The sequence below is a fragment of the Antechinus flavipes genome, chromosome 3 (assembly GCF_016432865.1).
Source record: "Antechinus flavipes isolate AdamAnt ecotype Samford, QLD, Australia chromosome 3, AdamAnt_v2, whole genome shotgun sequence".
NCBI classification, from domain to species: domain Eukaryota; kingdom Metazoa; phylum Chordata; class Mammalia; order Dasyuromorphia; family Dasyuridae; genus Antechinus; species Antechinus flavipes.
In genome coordinates, this window is record NC_067400.1 from 535,623,971 (window position 1) to 535,645,138 (window position 21,168).

Below are 21,168 nucleotides of genomic sequence, written 5' to 3' on the forward strand. Positions count from 1 at the left end.
AAAAATATTGCACAAATTACATAATGAGTTGATTACTGGTAATAGGGTAACATGATAATGTAGCCAGGAACAATATGGTATCAATCTTGGGAAAGTCAGATGAGGCTATTGCAGTTGTAAAGGCCCAAACACATGTTCACTTTGTGTTAACTAGAGAAAATAATATTTAGTAGAAGGCAAGAGTCAGCAGAATATGAAGGACATGAAATCCCTGACTAGAACTAGGCCAAACATTTGTTTAAAAAAGGAAGTTAGAACGTGGGCGAGAGAGTCCCATGAAGGAAATCAGAAAACAGGATTTTGATTCAACAATAAAATTCCTCAACTTTTATAAAGAACTACTATATGCTTAGCACTGAAAGAGAAGATAATATTTAAATAATCCCTGTCCTTATGGACCTGAGTCCAGTAGGAGGATGTCACAAACTTACTATAATTAGGACATAATATTATATGATTAGTACCTTAGAGAAGAGTAAAACAAAGTGGGATTTGAATTCTGGAGAGAGATTGAAAATAAGTAAGAGGGTGAGGATGATAAAAAAGGAAATAAGCTAGAGAAGACAGGATGGAATGGAATCATTTATGTATGTAGAAGGATGTTTCTTAGCAAAAAGCACCTCCTCATTGTGTCTAGGAGTGAATGGTAGAGGACATCTGGAGAAACTTGCATTATGGAGGGAAAAAAGGAAGTTTATAGCAAATGACTTCACTTTTCAGAGCTGAAAAGGTGGGAGGAAAGAGAGCTTATAGGAGTTTGGGAAAGGATAAAAAGGTTTGATAAAGTGATTGTGGTAAATGGAATATAAAGTTACTAACAATTTAATTGCCAAAAGAATTAATCAGGAACATGTAAAAAATTGCTTTGCTTCACTAAAGCTCCAACTGAGATTATAAAACATAAATTTATAGTGGATTCAGGCAACACAGTTTTGTGGTTTTCTCTAGCTTCATTCAGTAAGAACTAGTGAAAATAATATCATTTTATAAGAAGATTACCAGCAGAAAATGCCTTGGATTTTTGCTGTTGCAAGATGGAGTGGGTCATTCTTCCCCAAGTTTCCTATAATTTTCTCCTGATGAAACAGTTTTTTTTTTTAATTTAGGGGGTATTTATTTATTTTTAATACCCATTGCTTTATGAATCATGTAGGGAGAGAAAAACCAGGACAAAAGGGAAAAATCATGAGAGAGGAAAAAAAAACAGAACAAAGAAGTCAACATAGCATTTGAATGATGTATACTATCGAAAAAGAGAGCCTAAATAATATAACAGATAAAAAATTGGTAAAACTGTACTATTTTAGAGATATATCTATATCTTAGCTATGATATGATTACATTCAATCTCCACAGTTCTTTTTTGGATGCAGATGGCATTTTCTATCCAAAGTCTTGGATCACTGAACTACTGAGAAGAACCAAGTCTTTCATAGTTGATCATTACACATTCTTGTTGTTCCTGGGCACAATATATTCCTGGTCCTGCTTATTTCACTCAGCATCAGTTTATGTAAATCTTTCTAGGCCTTTCTAAAAACAGCTTGTTCATCAATTTTATAAAACAATAATATTCCATTACCTTCATATAAAACAATTTATTCAGTCATTCCCCAATTGACGGACCTCTGCTCATTTTCCAGTTCTTTGCTACTACAAAAAGAGATGCTACAAACATTTTTGCCCATGTGGGTCCTTTTCCCTCCTTTATGATTCTGGGCTACAGACCCAGTAATGGTACTGCTGGATCAAAGGATATGCACAGTTTTATAACTCTCTGGGCATAGTTCCAAATTGCTTTTCAGAATGGTTGGATCATTTCATAATTCCATTAACAATGCATTAATTTTCCAGTTTTCCTATATTTCCTCCATCATTTATCATTACCTTTGATGATCATCTTAGCTAATATGAGATATGTAAGATGCTACCAGTTTTTTCTTATTAAGAATCAGATCTAGAAAAAAAATTAAATTGGTTCATCTATCTTTAGAAAGAGTTTTTGTCCAGAAATTTTTAACTGAGAGAGGAAGAAACAGAGACATACTGAAACAGAGAGAAAGAGATAGACAGAGATAAACAAAAAGACAGAAACAGAGACAATCAGAAAGAGAGCTCTAATAGATGTTAGGAAAATTGTAGATTCTCACCTCTACTGTAACATGCCTCTGTGCCAGATGAGTGATAGATTTCTTAAATTCATGTATTTTCTGACTGAAGTTCAGATGATCTAAATGAGAAATGTCTCTAGTGATAATTATCATTTCTCTTTATGCTGCCAATGATCTTTATCTTGAGATAAATTCTCCATCATGTTTCTTCCTGTGTCTTGGATTTCCCTACATGTGTATATTTTCTTAACATAGAAGAAACTATCCTTTTTTTTTTTTTGAATGACATATACTATTGAAAAAGAGAGCCTGAATAACAGATAAAAAATTGGTAAAACTGTGCCTTCAAATATCTTAGAGATATATCTGTATCTTAGCTATGACATGATAACACAGAGCAGCAGATACAACATATGAAAAATAGATTTTGGAGTTGGAGGCAAAAATGATGGGAGTTTCAAACTCTACTCCCACTTATTAGCTATGTGAATATAGACAATTCAATTAAAATTTCTGAGTCTCAGCATCTCCATTCTGTCATGTGAGGAAAATACATAGTGACTACCTCCTAGTGTTCTCTTGAGACTCAAAGGAGATCATATTATATAAAACATTTTGTAAATCTCAAAGTGCTACAATAATTTCAGTTACTAGGATTAGAAGGTTGATATCTATGGGCAGTTTGTTTCCTCACCCTCCTTTTTCAGTTGATAGCTCTTCTGCTCAGATTTGTAAGGTACACAGCAACTATATTTCATTTTTACCAATCTCTCTATGTCTTCTGGCTGCTTCCCTACCAACTACAAATATGTTTCTGCCTTTTTCATCCTCAAAAAATCCTAGTTGGATCCATCTGTTGCTGCTAACTAATAGCTGCTAACTTTTGTCCCACATCTCTTCTTTCCTTTTTGGGAAACTCCTTAAATCCATCTATAAGAGGTCCCTTCATATCCTTTCCTTTAAAACTCTTATAAATCTCTGTAGTCTAGCTTCCAAATTTAACCAGACCACTTCCCCCCAAAGTTACAAACAATTTAATTGCCAAATTAATGGCTTTTTCCCCAATCCTCATCCTTCTTGACCTTTCTTCAGACTTTCACAATATTGATGACCCTCTTCTCCTTGATCTCTCTCTGTTATTGTTCTGAGTTTGCCACCTAGTTGTTGTGAAGCTCCAATGAGATCATGTTATGCGAAACATTTTATAAATCTCTACAATAATTTTAGCTGCTAGGATTAGAAGGTGGATATCCATGGCTCTTGATTTCTCTACTTATCTGAGTAATTCTTCTTAATCTTCTTTGCTGGATTTTCCTCTACCTTGGGCTCACTAACCATGCATGTTCTACTGGGCTCTGTCCTGCTCCCTCTTTTCTTCTTCTTTTGTTCTATTTCACTTGGTATTTCATCAGGTTTCATGGATTATTACATCATTATCTCTATGCTAATGCTTCTTAGATCGGCTTTTCTGGCCCTATCCTCTCCACTGTCCTCTAGTCTCTCATCTCCAATTGCATATTAACTTTCTTTAATTGGAGTTCACGTTGATATCTTAAATTCAATGTGTCTAAAACTTAACTTGTCTTTCCATCCAAACTTTTCCCCTCCCAAATTTCCCTATTACTGGTGAAAGTACCACCACCTTCCCAATTATCTAGGCTCTAAATCATTCTTAATTTTTCACTCTACCTTATCTTCATGTCCAATTTATTGTCAAGTTGAGTAGGTTTTACCATTTTAATATCTCTCATATATGTCAATTTGTTTCTTCTGACAGCCATCTAGCTGATGGATTTCTTATCACCTCACAGTGACGATTGGAACCAACTGCTGCTGATTGTTCTTTCTCCCACAAGTGCCTCCCTACTCTAGTCTATCTTTCTTCAGCTTCCAAAGTCATGTTCCTAAAGCATACATCTGACCATGTCACCCCCAATGTCACCCAATCAGCCCCACTTGTATCTGATCATCTCTAAGATCAAATATAAACTTCTGTGTTTGGTGTTCAAAACCCTTCATAACCTAGTCTTCCCTCTATCTTTCTAATCTTCTTACACTTTACATTTCAATACTCCACAGTTCAATGACACTAATTTCTTTGCTCTTCTTCCTTCTCCAAAGGACTTGATATTCTCACTGTGGCCATTTCACTAGCTGTCTCCCATGCCTGAAATATTTTCTCTTCTCAAATCTTCCTCTTGATTTACTTTATTTTCATGAAGTCCCAGATAAAATACCTCTTTCTACAGGAAGATTTTCCCAGTCCCTTTTTATGCTATTCCCTCTTGCCCTTTCTTCCTCTTTTCCTCCCTTTATCTTTCTCTCTCTTCCTCTGTTTTCCTGCAACTGGAGTTAAGTGACTTGTCCAGGGTAACACAGCCAGTAAGTGTCAATTGTCTGAAATAGGATTTGAGCTCAGATACTCCTAACTTCAAGGCTCATGCTCTATGTACCCTTTCATTTGGCTGCCCCCCCCTTTCTCTTTGTTGATTATCATACACACAAACACAAATGTTGTCTCTTATACTAGATGACTGTGAGCCCCTTCAAAGTGGGGACTTTTTCCCCCTTTATTCATATCTTGTGTTTAGCAAAATCCCCACTATATAGTAGGTGTCTAATAAGTGTTTACTGATTGATTGACCTGTTACCTAACAATAGGACTACAATATAAGTTTCCTGATAGATTTTCTTCTCCCATTCCCTTTCACTTCCCATCCACCCTTGATATCATTATCAGACTAATACCTGTAACAAATAATGATAGTCTGATAAGCCTTCAGCTCACTAAGGCTGTTAAATTGATATTAAAAAGAAAAAAAAATAAAAGAGAAAAATATATAATTTAAAATAACTCCTTATTACCCACAAAATAATGTTCCAATTTCTTGACTTGGTGTTCAAGATTTTCTATTTATTTGGAATCTGTCGTTCCAAGAGATCTGTCATCTGGATCAGATTAAGAATATCACACATTAGGGAAATGCACATCCTCTCATCTATATCTGCTCAGACATTTGAAAAAGCCCAAATCAAATGAACTTTCTTCTATAAAGCTTTCAGTATATTTCCCAATATTTAATAAGTGACCTCGCTCTCTAAGCCTTCACATGATACTTGGTCTCTCTTTTGGGCACTTTTGTGTTTTTTTGTTTTTTTTTTTTTAATTAGGCTTTGTATATTTATCACTAGTTTGTATTGGAGTGTTGTTTATACTTTATAACATAGTATTCTGCACAGAAGAGGTACTCAATTGTAGTTTAGTTGAATTAAATGAAAGTGTTTCCTTTCCAATGAGGTTTCCTTTTAAGAATTTCATTAGAGAAAAGACTAGGGTGTAATCCAAAATGCTTGAGAGCTTTTTTTTTTGCAACTGCCAATTTTCATAATGTTTATTTTCTAGGATAATCAAGAAATGATTAAATGTCCACATTTTTTTTTTTTAATTTGCTTTTAGAGGAAAGCCTTTTTCTTTATTCTTGATGGCAAGGATTTGATTGGGGCTTAAAGATTTGTTTTTTGGGTTTATGATGTGTATATAGCAGCAGTGAGCAGTGAATATCAAATGGAGTTTGTAATTTCTTTCTTAATCTCAGTCTTTGATCCATGACATGGCTCATTTCCACAGCATCCCTGCATGATGGTATGCATGAGTTATTTATCATATTGTCTACTTTCTTCCTTAATGCATTATCTCATGTAGCTATGCCTCGCTTTTCAATCGATATCTTTTCTCCAAGATTGCCTGTTATATAAATTTCCCCCCAAACAGTCACCATCTTGCATGATATAGTAGAAAGGGTGCTCAACATAGAGTTAGAGAAACTAGGTTCAAATTCTGGATCTGCTTCTTACTTTTTGCATGTCCCTGACTAAATCAGTAATTTAACTAAGTCAGAGGCACTTAACAGTGCCTCTATTTCTCCATTTTGACCCGAAAGGCTTAGATTAAATGACCTATAAGGTACTTTCTACTTCTAAACCTATATTCCTACACTCTAGTCTCCCAAAGCATGGCCAAAGGTAAAGCAAATCAATAACAAAATTATTTTTAAAAATTATTAAATAATAAAAAATCAAAAGTAAAGCCAAACAGTTTCAAAGAAACATTTCTTTAATCTCAAGCTTAGCTGTAATACAATTTTTTGGGAAAAAAATCCAGCAGTTACTTAAACTGTATGAGACTCAATTTTCTAGTCTTTAAAATGAAGCTGTTGCATTAGATAATTTCTGAGTTCCTCTAATCTGTGATCTTGTTAAGTAGATATTAATGAAAAATCCCTTGGAACAACAAACAGACTTGAAAAGCTCTGTTGTTTGTTTTTAGTGATTAGTGACAGAAATACTAGAATTTTATCTTTGGCAATCAAAGATAAAAAGGCTGGAGAGATGAAGTGCTTTTTTTTTTTTCTGAGACAATTGGGGTTAAGTAATTTGCCCCAAGGTCATACAGCTAGGAAGTGTTAAGTGTCTGAGGTCAAATTTGAATCAGGTCCTCCTGACTTCAGGGCTGGTTCTCTAGTCACTGTGCTACCTAACTGCCCCAAATGTAGCACTTCTTTTAAAAAATGGAAGATATTCAATAAGAAATGAGGAGGTAACATAATGTTAAGGCAGAAAATAATGCTATCCTGTGTCATGAAGATAGAAGAGGTAGGAAAGAAGAACCACTAACCATTTGTGTGAATTTTAGGAAGTCACTTAATCCTTTTGCCTCCGTTTCATCAACTGTAAAATGGGCTAGAGAAGGAAATGGCAAGCCATTCTAGTATCTTTGTCAAGAAAACCCAAAAAGGAGTCATGAAGAGTCAGATATTACTGAAATACCTGAACAATTACAACAATAACAACAAATTATTCAGTGGCTTTTTCAATAAAGGATGGAACTGGCAATTCCATTGAATGCCAAAAAAGAGAAAAGACATCTTGTTCTTTACTCTGTCCTGGTTAGAACACCTCTGATGAATTATTGCCTTCAGTTTTGGATGCCCAAGTTAGAATAAGATAAACTTGCTTTTTAGGGACCTTTTCATATAAGATTAGTGACATAGAGGAAAGAAACTGTGATTTTCTGTAAAGGGAAAGATTTACATAAATGGTTAAAAGGTGTAAGATATTGCCACTTAAAAACGAACATTTTAATACCTAAAAGGCATAAGAAAAGAATTTTATTTAAATGAAAATTTCTAATATATGTGTAAGAAAAAACAGTTTTTAGGTAGGATTTGAGCAGTTTTGGACACAAAAAATTAATTGTGGTACAAATTTTAAAACTCAGATCACATCTTGAACAATGTTGAATGCAATACCTCATTTATGCATAAAAGTTGATATTTTAAGGAGTCAGAGAATGAATTTTTATTTATTATTAAGTAAAGAAATATGAGTGTAAAGAAACAATTTCAAGTACATAAAGAAGCAGGAGGGCTATGTTGAGATCTTATTGCTGGAGGGGATTTTTTTACTTCAGCTTATTGCCTATAAATGTTTTATGACTAAAAAGTGAGAAACTAACAAAAAATGAGAAATCATACAAACATTTGGAGACTGAGGCATTATTAAAAATGACTCAATTTCAAAAGAGAAATTTAGGGCGCTATTATATTTTAAGTGAAAGAGGAACCAGTGGGAGTCATGAAATTCTCATTTCAGTCCTTATAAGTAGAGGCAGAGGTATGTTGGGGCCCACTCAAACTGGCTCGTGAGATTGCTAAGTGTTTGGTATGAGTATTAACACCTTAGAAATCAGAAAATTCTACAAATCAGGACTGTATTTATTGTTTTCTTCATTTTCTGTACTTAAGAGAGTAATGGAGAAAATCTTAATAATGCAGATTAAATTTAAGAAGTGTGGTGTACAATTCCTATCCTTCCCTCTCCTCAAGAGCTGATTGTTAAACATTTACCAGCATGTTGCTAGATATAGGAACTGGGAGGAAAAGCCTGGGAGAAGAACCTTATGTAGAATGTTGGTATAGTAATTGGGGTAAAAGAAATGAGACACATCAGGGAAATGATGCTGAAAAAAAGTCAGCTGACAGAAGGCATTACTGAGAGGGAATTGATTTACCTGACCAAGGTCTTCAGTGACCTTGAATGCCCTTCATCTCTATCTCAAAATGGAGAGGGGTAAAGCTTTTCACAGGTGTCTCTTGCCATCTCTTGCTAGCTCTGTTTAGAGAAGGAAAAGCAAAAGGTCTCTGAAATGCTTTGTGTCTTAGTGAGTTGGTTGTTTGCCTAACTTAAAGAGTTAACCTGAGCTATATTGCTGGGAATTGTACAATGAAGCATCCATGTAAATGAATAACTTGCAGGTCTGGCCTGAGTAGCTCAGAGATAGTGAATCTGACAAGCTTTGCAATTTTCTGGCTTAAAGGGAAAATATTCATTTTAAGAAATAACACTTTCTCAACAGCCATTTAAAAATAATTATAAGGGCAGCTAGGTGGCACAGTGGAGAGAGCACAGGTCCTGGAGAGAGGATAAGCTCAGTTCAAATGTGACCTCAGACACTTAACATTTACTATTTGAGCAAGTCACTTAACTCTGATTGTCTCTCCTCTCTCTCAGCTCCCCTCACCCCAAATAATTGTAATCTGGAAGAACTTGGAAATGCAATTTTTGAGTAAAGAAAAGATTTTTCCTTGCTGAAGAGCAATGAGGACAAACAGAAAGCAGAGAAATAATGTGAATTGAGCATTCCTGAATAATAATACAAACATCTGTAATTCAGAATTGTGAGTTACGCTAAACACCTGGTTTTCACTCCTTAATGTGTGTTTCTCTTTCAGGTGCCTGTGTTTTCAATTTTTCGTCTTGGCTGATCCAGCTTTACATGTGGATTATAATATATTTTATTATTTATACATTTGTGTATATTTATGGTGTTACTGTTATTTCTTTTGCCTTACTGTTAAATAAATATTTAATATATAACATATACTTATATTTATAAATATACTTATAATTTATAATATATAATATAATAAAATATAAAATATTACACATAATATATATAAAATAAATAAAATAAAGATTTAAAGGTGTTTCTATGAGTGGCTGGTTGTATAAATACTCTGCCATATATGGATGTATTACTAAATGGCTGGTTATTGAAATGTGAAATATATTGGTGGGGGGCTCAAGAACTAGAGTGGTGAGTAGAGGGTAGAGTATTTACCTTCAACAAGGTTACTGCTAAGGAGTATATAACTTGGGTATAACTATGGCAGTAAAAAGTCAAGTTGAAATGAATGAGCCAATCCAAAGAGTAAGCATATGTCAATATATTAGCTCCCCATCCATGACCCTAAAGTCATTATGGATGCTACTACAAACCAAAGGATATATTAGTAGGAAAGTATCCAGGATTGGCAGGGAACTAGAATATGACGCTCAATTCTGGGTACCATATTATAGGAAGGTCGTTGATAATAGACAATATCCAAAAGGATAGAATGAGGATGATGAAGGGACTTTATTAAGATTATTCCATATGGCACGGTTTGAATAAAATGAGGATTTTTAGTCTAGATAAAAGTAGCATAATCATTAAAATTCATGTATTTGAAATCATGATGTGGAAAAAGGATTTGACTCCTTCTGCTTTTCCCCAAAGGACAGAAGTAAGAGTGGTGGGGACTGAAGTCAGAAAAATACACATTTATGCATAAGAAAAACTTTCTAACAGTTGACCAGTTTTGGAATGAATTGTCTTGAGAAGTAACTGATTCTCCATCATTTCATAATTTAAAAAATTTGATTAAATTCCTAAGATATTTAAGGTAACATGTTAAGACATCTTAAATGAAGGCTAGATGACTACTTTTTGTGGGATGTTTTGAAAGGCAGGGTTCCATAGTGGATATACAATTGACCTTAGAGTCAGGAAATCCTGGGTTGAAGTCCTGTCCTGCCTTTGACTCATACTAGGTGTGAAACCATAGGAAAGTCAGTTAACCTTAAAGTGTTACAGTGTTAGTGGTTATAGAAAAATTGCTTTTTGCTTATTCATATTTAAAAAATACCCAAGACAGCTAGATGGTGTAGTGGATGGAACATTGGACCTGAAGTCAGGAGGACCTGAATTCAAATCTGGTCTCAGACACATAACACTCCATAACTGTGTGACCCGGGGCAAGTCATTTAACCCCCCAAAATAATTTTAAAAATACCAAAAGCAATTGAGTTGGTAATATATATATATATATATATATATATATATATATATATATATATTATATATATATATATATATATATATATATATATATATATAATATATATATATATATATATATATATAAAATATAATGTAGTCCTAAAGAAATGAAATGATTCTGCCTCAGTCATACCACATGATAGGTGTCAGTATAGAGAGCACTGGATCTGGAATCAAGAAGATTTGTTTCTTGAATTCAGTTCTGGTCTCTAACACTTAATGTGTGACACTGGGCAAGTCACTTAATCCTGTTTGTCTTAGTTTCCTCATCTGTAAAATGAACTAGAGAAGAAAATGGCAAACCATTCTAGTATCTTTGCCAAATGTAGTCAGTAAGACTCAGAAAAGACCTAAATGACTAAACAATAACACAGTATCATGAGTTTTCCTGATCATTGGAAAGTATATGCTAATTCACATAAATTCCACATTCCCTATTGAAAGCTACAAAATTGGAGAATCTCATAGTCAAAATGCTTGGAGCCCTAATTTTTCTTTTACCTTTTGCTCACTGAGTGTCAGAGGCTTTCCTGATCACCTTTAATTCTGGTGTTTTCCCTTTTAGACTAATTACAATTTACGCTATATCTCCTTTATACATAGTTATTCAAATGCTGTTTCCTCCATTTGATTGTAACTCCTTTAGATCAGGGCTGTTTTTCATTCTTTGTGCTTAATAAATGCTTTTGACATCAAATTTTAATCTCTTCTTTGCACCTTTGTTCCATTGCTCCTGGTTTAAACATAAACAATGTAAATCTCTTTTTTTCAGGCTTTCAAATACTCCAGTAAAGCTGTTGTGTCATCCTGAAGTCTTCTCTACTTCATGCTAATCATTCTCAGTTCCTTCAACTAATCTAACTCAAGATCTTTCTCTATATCAGTAACCTTTTTCTGAATACTCTCAAAGCATCTTTCCTAAAAAGTGATGCCCCAAACTGAACATAATCCTTCAGGATGGTAATCAGGGAAGAACACAGTCATTTACTTATTCCAACTTCATGCAGCCTAAGTTCACGTGGATTTATTGCAACTCTATTGCTCCCATGATGTGTTGTTTAGAGTTTCTATTTTTGGAAAGCTAAGTGATACTGATGTCTGTCAAAGGTAGAATAAATGTGAAAACAAATATATTTAACTTTTTTAAGGCTTTCCCCGAACTTACACTTTCCTTCTTAGGAATGGATCCTTAGTCTAGGTCTGGGCTTCTCCCAGACAATTTGCTATCTTTAATGACTAGGAGCCAGGAATGTAACAAATGATTAATGAAAGCAGAAGAAATACAGTTTTGTGATAAGCTATTATGTCCTCTCCACCTCCTATTGAGAAAGTGACAAAGACAAACCAAAGTATAATTTCCAAAGATATATTTGTCAGTGATATTGTTATTCTTCCTTAATAGTAATGTTCACCAGGAATAGAGAATACCAATTTTTGTTGAGCAGAATAATCCATCACCTTATGGCATTCATTCCGTATTATTTGGGGAGTTGCCCATGTCCTTAGCCCTATCTTCCCTGTGCCATGAGTCTGTCCTTCTTAATTCATGTAACTTCCAATGCTAACTGCAATGACTCGAGGTAATATACTTTGAGCTAGAAGACCCATTTTGGAACCAAGTTCTTTTATTTCCTATGAAATTATACAACAGTTATATATTTCACTTTTTTCATTTGCAAAATGGGAATACTTGCTCTAACCTGTCTAGTATGGGACAATCTGAAGATGAGACGAGATAGTGTATTTTGTAGTTGTAATGTTTTAATTAATGATAATAAAGCTTTATTACTACTATATGCTGTCTTCTTCTCTAGTCCACAAAAAGGACTTAAAAATTTGTTTATTAATGTCAACTTTGAAAGTCTTCTTTTTCTCTTTTTCCTCAGATCATTCATTCTCTTTCTTTAAATATATCTTAGGGACATCTAGAAAATTAAGAGATGATCTTTGTTTTTTTTACTATTTGTACTGAGCAAAAGTGATTTTGTTTTTAAGAAGATAAATCCATGTGTCTAAAGACTTTATGCAGTGGGTTTGTATTGATTTTACTGGCTCCAATTCATCTGAGAATATGTTGCTGTAATGGTCCTATTTGTCTTAGTTGATGCTGGGCTATCTTTCTTATTTTTCTTATTGTTTAAGTTGGGGATCAGGGTAATATCATTGAGCTGAGCATCCTCAGTTATCAGAAAATGGATGAATTTAAAAAAAAAAACTTCTTAAAATACACTTTTGGGATTCTTTTTTTTTTTTTTTAACATCACTTTAATCCTTAGTCTTCCATTTCCGGTTCACTAAAACAAAAACAATTAAGCAAAAAATATTTAATACAGTGATCACATTTTACAATGTATATAATATACTATCCTACTAGAACCCTACCATTTTGTCATAAGGAGGAAAATGTCTCATAATGTCATCTTGTGACACTTTTATTTTTCCATTTTTCTGCATTTAAATTTCATTTAGTGATCGGTTCATTTACATTGCTTTAGTCATTGTATTTATTGTTCTCTAGGTTCTGTTTACCTCACATTGTATCAGTTTTTACAAACCCTCTCATATTTCTCTAAATTCTTCAGTCATAATTCTTATTGTACAAGATATGTATTTATATGCATGTCAATTTCTTATGTCATAGAGATTAAACTTTTGTCTATGATATTTGCTGGAAACATTTCCCCTAATTTACTGTTTCTCTTCTAATTTAATCATCATTTTTGAATTCTCAGCACTTAGCCAGTGTGCTTTGTAGTATGCTCTTAATAAATATAAATTGTATTGTATTTTATTGCATGATTGATTTTATTAATGAAAAAGCTTTTAGACTTTATATAGTTAAAATTGTTTCCCATGCGTATGATTTTCCTTTTTATTTTTACCATAATTTATTATAACAAATTATTATAGCATTTATAATATATGCATTATTATAATTTTATATTACATTTGTATTGTAATATAAATTATAATATGCAATGTTGTTATTATAATTTATTATAATTGTCCTCCCTCCAACTGTGGATAAATACTTGTTTTTCAGTCATTCAATAGATTTGTTTCTGTGACCTTATGGATTACACTGTAAGTAGAGTTTTCTTGGCAGAGATACTAGAGTAATTTGCCATTTTCTTTTCCACTGGAGACTCTCAGATTTAAACTCATGTTTTCCTGATTTGGGGGTCCAATGATCTATCCATTTAGCAATCAAGCCACCTATACTCTAATTCTATTATATATGTATGTATATGTGTATGTATAAGTGTGTGTATTTAATGACCTTCTTTATTCAGGATTCACATTCCTTTTAAGTTTATGGTGGTATATGATATATTAAGGTGTTCTAAACCTAAATTCTGCCAAACTGATTTCTAATTCTATCTTCTTATCAAGAAGGGAATCTACTCCCACTAATTTTTGTTCTTGTATAAATACAACATTGTGTTCTTGTGCACAGTTGCCTTTGTTTCTTATCTGTCTAGTCTGTTTTACTACCTACTTTTCTGTTTTTTAATGATAAGTAATTTTATTGAATATTATGAAATTTATGGCAATGCTGTGCATAGTTCATTTGTATTTTACATATTTTATTCATCAAAAGTCTGTATATTTTCAGTTCTTTTGAAAATTTTTTTTACAATTTTGTTTAATTAAAAAAAACCCTCTCTCAATAATTTGATTTATATGGCAGTAAACCTGCACATTAATTAAAATAATGGCATAATTTAAATTATATTTCCATGAGCAAAGAATATTTCTTTAAGCACTGAAATCTTGGAATTGACTTTATGTAAAACTTTTGTGTGCCACCTTTTCCATTTCCTGTCCTGATTCGTTAGATTTTGTCACCATACTCTACTGTGGGAACTTGTTCATTTCTTTTCTCATTTTTCAGGTCTTTTAAATGTTCTGTCTTTTTCATTAGAATATAATCTCCTCAATGTCAGGACCTATCCTTTTTTTGTTTGGATTTGTATTCCCAGAACTTGCACAATGCCTGACATATAGTAAACACTTAATGAATCTTTATTTTCTTGGTTTCCCTGGGTGTTTTAATGCTCATACATTTTATGCATTTTGTAGTTACTTTGAATGATATTTCTCATACTTATTTTCCTTGGTTCTCTTAATATTGTATGGAAATACTTGTGATTTCTATGGGTTTGTTTTATATCTTGTTACCTGGTGGGAATTAATAAGGTTAATTAGTTTCTTTATTTTCGATCATTTCCTAGATACAACATTTTATCTGCAAAAAAAGAATGCTTTTTTCTCTTTTTTGCCAATATTTGTACAATTACTTTTTCCCCTGATTTTTTTTTTTACTATAGTGTTCTTATCATTATGTCAGATAATATTGAGAGAATTGTATTGAGAAACATTCTAAAGTTTCTTCAATTTGTAATGAATTCTTCATTACATGTAATGTTTCTTCATTACAAATTGTGCTTCATCATATTGAAGAAGGATCCTTCTATGTTTATGTTTTAAAAATCATAAATGAATACTATGTTTTGTCAAACACCTTTTTGCATTTATTTTAAAAAATCATTGTTAAAAATTATTGTTTATATGAGTTAGTTATTTTAAAATTTTGAACCATTCTCATATCCCTGATATTAGTCTTGGTGATAATGATTGTTTTGTTGCTATATTGCTGTAATCTCTTTGCAAAGATTTTTAAATTTGTTTATTTTTGTTCATTCAGAATTTATGATTCTCTTTCTCTGATTTCTTTCTTCTTTGTTTGGGTATCAGGACTATATTTGTGTCATAAATGAGGATAGATAGAGGATCTTTTCTCTATTTTTGAGAATAATGTTTGTGATATAGGTTATCAATTAAAAAAATTTAGTTGAATTTACTTATAATCAATTTGCTTCTTTTTGCTTGTTTGCTGTTTCTTAACAATTAATAGATTCTTTGATTTTTTTTTTCTGATATTGGGGTGATATAGTTGTTTTTGCTGGTATGTTTGAAGTAGTTTTTGATGACTTTTTTATCTCTTTTTTTGTTTTTTGTTTTTTCTCTTGATGAAGTTAGGCAATGGTTTATTGATATGAAGCTCTTAGTCCCATCATTTCTATGATGTTATTTTTGCTTCTCTATTTGTTCTCTGAATTTCAATATTTTGTTTTGAACTTATTTGCATGATTGGTAAAATTTTGCTTTCTAGTCTTTTTTGCAAGCTTAATTCATTGCTTTGTTCTTTTTTTCTATTTGGTTAACAGAGGTTTTCAGAGATATTCATTTCCCTCCCTAGATTCATCCTATAAATTTTATATATAATCTCATTTTTTCATCAGAATTTTAGCATGAAAATATTTCTATGACTATTTCTTTTACTATTTGTTATTCAGGATGTCATAACTTAGTTTTCATTTAGGTCCATATCATTTGCTCTTTTTTCAGGTTTTTTTTCACCGTTTTTATTGTATAAAGTATATTGTAAAGTATATATATGTTATATGTGCCTGTCAGCATTTGTTTATAATTCCTTTATATGATAACACATGATCAATTTTCATAAAAGAACAATGAAATGTTTATAAAATATATATTCCCATTCAGAAGTCACCTTAGTTAAATATAGTTTATCTAGTAATTTGCTCAGTTCTATATTTTCTTTAACTTTCTGTTGGCTTTGTCTAGCTCTAAGAGTATATTTTTCTATTTTATTTTATTATTATTATTATTTTGTTATTCATATCTGTTTTGCAGTTCACAGAGCTTTTCTTTTAAGAATTTAGTTAATTGGCATTTGGTTATATATATATATATATTTAATATTGTTATTTTTCATTGTTTGTTGTGACTTTAATCATAATGTAGCTTTCTTGTTTGTCTTTCTAGACTTTATCAACTGATCTGAGATTGTGATCTCAATTCTTACTTTTTAAAGTTGTCCAGAACATATCTTGTTTTATCCTCTCATTTTCATTCTGTTTGTACACATATGTTTTGAATAGGCTTCTTATATACAACAAATTATTGTGTTTTATTTTCTAATTCATTTGACAATTCTTTTTCATTTTGTGGGGAATTTGTAGATATTTTAAAAGTTAACAGAATTATGAGGGCATTGAGAATTAATTTAGGATAGTAGAGTTGTTATGAGTCTTAGATCTGCCTTTTGAAGAATCTGTACCTTTTTTACTATCCTACATAGTACCTTTTCTACTAACTTATGTTTAATGATATTCTCAGGATTCCTTCCTCTCTCCACTTTTTGTCCCTGATTGACAATCAGGAATCATTGAAGGTTTTTTTATTTGATTATTCATGTGATCTAAACTATAAAAAACATATTTTACAATGTGTAAATATCATGAAATTGGGAAGAAATGTTAACACAATGGAAGAGATAGATAAGATCTTTATATTTATAGAATTTATAGAATATGAATTTATAGAATAAACTTTCTCTTCTATTCCCATTTTTTTTCTTGCTTCTCTGTCTTCTCCATATGATTTTCTACTCACTCCTCTTTAGCTTATGGATTGAACCAATACCAAATGTCATTCCCAGCTGCTGGGAGTACCAGTACTAGTAAATTGTAGAGTTGAGCAAATGTTTAATAAGAACTTTTTTTTTTGAATAAAAACCATTACATAACAGCAAATTGTCTGGCTCTTTAACTTCTTTCACTAGAGGTCAGATATTTGAATTGTGAAATTAGCATTTAGAGTACCTTGCATTTACGCTCTTTGATTTCTGTCTTTAAGTGCAGCCAGGGTTCAATGCAACTTACTGAGAAAGGCAGTATTTTGTGCCAGTCTAACCCTTCACTCTATTAATTTGTCCTTCCCCCAGGGACACCTCTTTCCCTTGGACTGGATTTGAAAGAGGAAGGGAGCATGCCTCTGAAATTAATAAGCATTCCACCTGTGGATTTCCCACGATAAGCATATTCTCACTTTCACTTTTAATTAATTCGAGGAAAGAAATCAACTTAAAGGAATTAGCATTGTGTACTGGAAAGAGCACCTGAGTAGGAGCCAAGAGATTTGAAGTATGGCATCCTACTGATCCTATACTATGGAATCTTGGAAAATCATTACTTTCTTCATCCTGGAAAATGGGATTACATGATCTCAATGGTCTTTGAAATGCTAGTGATCACATGTTCCTTAGTGTAGCTGTTGATTCAGTGCTTCTAACCAGCAGAAGGAGCATCTTGAAATTTCAGAGTGATGCCAGTTACAATCATTTGCCACAGCTAAATGACCCTGAGTCATTGTGTTGTTGGCATTCAGTCATTTCTACAGCTTACTGCATTTATGACCTATGTCAAGTAACAAAATTTCTTTCTTTCTAATTTCCTTCAACTCTAAAATATCTCTAAAATCAAAGATGTCAAACTTGGGCTCAGCAATGCTGTTAAACCAGGTTAAAAATAATTGAGGAATGTTTTAGCAAAAGTGAAAATGCAATAAAACATAAATAATGTTAACTTGTGGTTTTCTAAGTCCGTATAAAGTTCATATTGGTCTGTTGACTTGAAAGACTCTTTCTAATTCTGAATCATGGTAGCAGGGCTTTGCATGGCTTTAAACAATATTAGGATTTCAATATGTGGAATAGAAGGGCTTGGGAATTCTGGGGGAGACGTCAGGACAAGTAAAGATATGGAAATGAGAAATGTGTAGGTACTATTCAAGGAATAATATTTCTATGCATGTGTCCTTATGACATTCCTTCTGCCTATGGTTTTGCCATTTCAACTCACCATGTTGTATGTGTTTAAGGTCTCAAGTTGTGACAGCTTTTGTTAAGTGTTTGGGCCTTGTGTTTTAGACCCCTATTAAGTGTCATTTATTATATAGTACATAGTGGGCATTTTATAAATGCTTGTTGATTGACTAATTGTTTGTTTAACACTAATGGATTTAATGGAAGAATTTGGGATCTATTTCTTTTAGAAGCTATCAAACTTAAGCTAGTGCTTCTTAAGTTTTGCTACCTAAATTTGTAGGGCCATACATTTATAACAGGAGTTGCTATTTATGGAGCATGAACTGAGTTGTCCTGGCTAATTTCTTGAAAACATGTCCATCTTTGAAGGACCTGCCATTTTGGGATGATAAAGCAAATGGAGATGGATGGTCTCTTGGTCCTCTGACCTATGATAGTTGAAGGAAATGGACATCTGCATCAGATAGGATTGGCCACTAAAAAAAAAAAAAGTTTCTGACCTGCTGAGGTCAAGGTAGCAATTCCTAGATCAAAATGAATGTGTGACAAATTCACCATTACCAAAAGGTAGATTTATTTAGGAGAAAATGTTACAGACAAAATGAAAAGCTAAAATAAGCACTAGGAATGGCAAATATGAAATAGATTTGGGAGTGCAATAGGGTTACTAAAGAAAGGAGTTAGGCAGAATCCATTAAGGGGCTGGGTGTGCCATTGACTGGCAGGTTAAATCCATAGAAGAGTTTAGCAGACTAACAAGAGTTAGTTATAGGAAGGAGAAAGGTGCCATTAGAGGGAAAAAACTATGAGGAGAGAGAGTGCCTCATAGTGGACTTAGTCCTGGAAAAGACTTAGCAAAGATCTTCATCATGAAAGGATAGGGAAATATAATCTTGGTTTCTCAGGGGAGGAGGGGAAATGCCAGGGAAGAATTTGATATCTCAGAGGAAGAGATCAAGGAGGAACCAGATGGCAGAACCAAGTCCCAGATCTATCTATAGATATCTTATTCAATATCAGAGATTGTTTAAAGATGCCTTGAGTTTGAGGAATAGACTATAGAGGTTGATAAAGAGTTCCATTCCCACAATCACTTTATACAAATAGGATAGTATGGAACTTGGTTATACCTAATAATGGCAGGTTGGGCTTCTTCCTAACAAGGGAAGAGAGTATGCTCAAAATCCACATTAAGTCTACCTTCAGGGCAGCTAAATGTTATAGTGGATAGAGTAGAGGGCCTGGAGTCAGGAGGAACTGAGTTCAGATTTTTCAGATTTGACCACAGAGACTAACTAGTTGTGTGAGCCTGGTTAAGTCATTTCACCATTTGTCTCATTTTCCTCTCCTGAAAAATGAGTTGGAGAAGGGAATGGCAAACTGCTCCAGTCTTTGCCAAGAAAATTCAAATGGAGTTGAGGAGTCAGACATAACTGAACATTAACAACTGCCTTCAAGATTCTTTTCTTCTTTATAGATCCTTTTATAAAACTGGGGAGGAAATTGTTACCTTTCTCCCACCTTTGCCATGTGATGGTATGAGGACCTGGAAGCTAAAGCACCTGTCCTGCTGGGTTAGCTTGAGATTAGATCATGGCTCTCTGGCTACCTCTTTTGTTTTATGTTTCTTTGCTAATTGCGAGTGACCAAGTTATGATCCTGAACTAAGCTTTTCTAGCCTCAGAGGCTACCTTGTGAATCTGAAGATGAGTCCAACAGGAGCTCCAAGAGACTTGGTAGAAATTGGTTGGAGAGTACAGAGCTGAGGTTAAATGCAAATGTTTATTCAGTAGTTTTGAAAACTGTATTATGTCTGGATGTTTTTTAAGTATCAGTCTCCTTTTAATGTATGATAGTCATTAAAGTTTCTGCTGCTTGTTTATATTTTTCTGACAATGAATTGTTTGAGTCACCCACGTGGCAGGGTAAATTATGTGTTAGACCAAGAGTCAGAGAGACCAGAGTCTAAAGCCAGGTTTAGACACTTCTTAGTTGTGATCCTTGATGTAGGTGATGGTATACTAGATAATGGTAGAAACCAAAAATTGGGGTTCAGCCAATTGAAAAATTCACAATGGCCATTCTCTTTCGCCAAAGGCAAATTTATTTAGGGTCCAGACAAAATGAAGGGATTCAATAGATACCAGGAATGGTAAATATGAAACAGAGTTGGGAGATCATAGAATGGGGTTTTAATAATTAATGATGGAAAGGGCAAGTTCCTTAGTGGAACTTACCATTTACCAGGAGAAAGGAAGCACCCCATGAGGTTGGGTATACCCTTAGCTGGCAGGCTAAATCCTGAAAGGGACATAGCATCCCAAGGTTAGTTAGCTATAAGGAGAAGATGTAGGGTTAGGAGAGAACATGTGGGCACTGGGGAGCAATAAGGAGAAAGATACCAGGAGGCAGAGTCCATGATAGATTGACCCAAAGGAAGGCAGCAGTGAAGTGATGGCCCATAAGTAGATTTTATAGGAGAATGTAACATCAGACACGAGTGGGATTTCTGACAGGACAGGGCAAGGTGAGATTGCTCAAGATCCCTACAAAAGGTGGGTCTCAGGGGTTTGACATAATTCAGATTCCTGACTGGACTACCTCACCGGAGGGTGAGACCATGGAGCTTAATTCTGCTTGCCTCGGCAGTTTTTCTCTATCCAATATACTATTCAGGGCCTTCTCAACCCTAGCAAACCATTTAACCTCAGTCTGTTCAGTTTCCTCATCTGTAAAATGGGAATAACAATAGACTTATGTCAGGGTTGTTTTGAGAATAAAAATAAGATATCTGTAAAGGGCTTTTGCAAACCTTAAAACATTATAAAAGTACTAGCTATCACTATAAATGCTAGTTATTACCATATCTAGTATATATTTCTTTTGTTTAGAGGGAATAGCCATCCTATACTTGATCTATACTGCATGTTGATTACCTTTCTACTTTTCTAGTAGAAGTAGTACTTTGTGTTACTTTTGAGCTTTAAGTGATTTTCCTGGGTTCTCCAGTAGAATATAAAGCATCAAAAAATGTGAAAAAAATAAGAGAACATAAGCTTTTGTTTTCTTTGATTTCCCTCTCTTTTTTATTAGACACATCAATAACATGGAATTTTTACTTCAAAGCAATTGTCTAGAAA